Source organism: Dendrobium catenatum, unplaced genomic scaffold (assembly GCF_001605985.2).
Source record: "Dendrobium catenatum unplaced genomic scaffold, ASM160598v2 fragScaff_scaffold_993, whole genome shotgun sequence".
Lineage (NCBI taxonomy): Eukaryota > Viridiplantae > Streptophyta > Magnoliopsida > Asparagales > Orchidaceae > Dendrobium > Dendrobium catenatum.
In genome coordinates, this window is record NW_021319455.1 from 859,495 (window position 1) to 862,139 (window position 2,645).

Consider the following 2,645-nt stretch of genomic DNA (forward strand, 5'->3'; position numbering starts at 1 on the left):
ATAAGGATACACATGCGACTTTATGTATAGGCTAGAGAAGACTTCAAATGGATAATCTCTGTATCCAAAGCTTCAACTTTTAGTGAAGTGGATTCATAAAAGTCACTTAGTGTTTGAGGGACAAGACTATGGATCTCTTGATTATGTTCTTATAGGATTGAGATTGGAAGGTTCTCATTCTTAACGCGTACATTCACTTAAGTGGTATCAGTTGCAGAATTTTTCTCTACTAGTCAATACCTAAAATCTCACTTATAATTATTAGATGAGCTATAATGTCACAAAGAAAGTGTAGCAAAGAAACTGTCTAAGTTAGTCCTCTCTTAGGTAACAAACTGATCGCCTTATCACATGTAGCAACTTTATCTCATACATTAAAATAAAATTTTATAATTATAATATTTTGAACTCATTATTTCATAGGAAGCAAGATTAAGTAAATTAGAGCAACTACTAACATCACTAACTCTGTTGGAGGCTCGATGATTAGAATGTTTGACATAATTATTTGAGCATTGAGTGGAGCCTCCATTAAGGGGAAAATTATTACGTCCGGTATTTGGATTCGTCCGGAAACCAATCCAGACACGCCACATCACCCAAATACATCCAAGGCCCAGTGTATCCGGGTGATGTGACCCGTCTGGATTAATGTCCGAATAATCTGGTCACCGGACGTAATAATTCGCCCCATTGAGGCCACTTGAGTGCAACTCCATTAGAGCACTCCACCATCATTGTTGTCCATCCTTTGACTAATATTTTCATCTTCTTTGTACTTGTTTGACTTGACCTTAGGCCTTCTTCCTATTATTGAATTTGCTTGGACTACTGAATAATGCTCCCGAACAAATTATGGTAACAACATTAAAAACCTTAAGCCCAAGTGTGTCATCTATAATAAGTCAAGAAAAGAAAAAAAGCTGTGCATCTAAAGCGAGGGAAGGCACAAGGAAGAATGCTAAGTTCAAATGAGAGGAATCCATCCTTATTTATGGGCTACCATTGATGTTGACGTTTGCAGCAATCAAACCAACTATACCATTCCCATTCCTAAGCTTCTTTCTTTAAAGAAAACTTCTTCTTCTTGATCTTCAACCTTCTCTTTATTCCCTCTTATGTTGGGCCTTACAAGTCTTGCCAAGTTTCTAACATTGCCCGTGAACAAAATTAAATCCAACATTACATTTAATTTCACATATCAAATGATATCTCTCAAAAACAACAATAATATCAAACCTTTGTCCCATTACATGAGGTCGTCTACATGAATCTTTTTTCTCCATTGTGTCATGTTAAAAGTCAAATTCTCGTTCAAATCTAATAAAGAAAGATCATTTCTAATATTTTCTAACCAAGTCTTTTTAAGTCTACCTCTACCTTCTTAACACAAATCAAATCTAATACCTCTACTTTCCTATCCGGGTCATCGGAAGGCCGCCATTTTATGTGATCAGATCATCTAAGGCAACTCTCTCAAATCTTATCTTCCACTGACGCTACTCCAACATTTTCACGTATAAGCTATTTCGAATCCTATCTCTAAGGGTAAAGCCACTCATCCACCTGAGCATTCTCATCTCTGCAACACTTAACTTAATATTATACTTCTCGTATGATCTCTCAATATAATTAAATTATTAAATAATTTACTTACATTATCTACTGAGAAATTTTCTCAAAAAAAATTATTCATTATCTGACACTTTTTTCTTAGAAAAACAGCCCTTTGCTTAGATTATACTGAAACAAAGATTGATGATACAATCCAAATTGTGAATAAATTGATACCAACCCTTGAAATTCTTCTAAACCGGTCATTATAATCTCTTTTTTATAGAGATTTTTGTGCAAATTAAGGCAAACTCACACACACATCACGTACACAAGCTTTAAATTCAAAACTTCTTAGCTAATAATCAAAGCTCTCAACGAACAGATCAAAATGAGGTATGTATCATAATAATCTCAAAACACAAATGTTTAGCCTACTCACCAATAATAAAGGAACCTATTTACTCAATAATAGTGGATCCAACCGAAGCAACGGCCATCAACTTATACTTCGTTTGAACGGCTTTTTTATTACTTCTTAAAGCAGTTTTTTAGTACAAAAAATAAAAATTTTTTACAAGAAAGCCGCTTTAAGATGCAATAAAAAAGCAGTCACAAATGAATCCTTAATTTCATTGGATTTTTTTTTTTTGCAAGATAGCAATTAAAATAAGTACAAATAATTATATTATTAAACAATAATCTTGTACAATATAAAGGAAATGTTAAGCAACTTTAGAAAGAAGAAATTTCTTAAATCCTAAACTAAACTAACTAAGAATGTTCTGAGCCAACTTGTTTTCCTAAAATTATTTTTGATAAAGAGACAGATTCCAGATTGGGAAAGAAGAGCAAATAAAATTTTATATTAACTGGATAAGGTTACAGTATCTGTAAGTTGAAACCGACTCACACAAGCATTGCTTCACCAAAATTTGGGGCACCTATCAGCCGTAAGGACAACAAAAATAAAACAGAACGAAATCTAATGGGAGTCAAGCAGGAAGCAACCTCATATTTCCTTATGAGCACCTGAAAATGGAAGCGTCCAAACCTTCTAATACATTTACTGCATTCTGAGGCTTCATTTG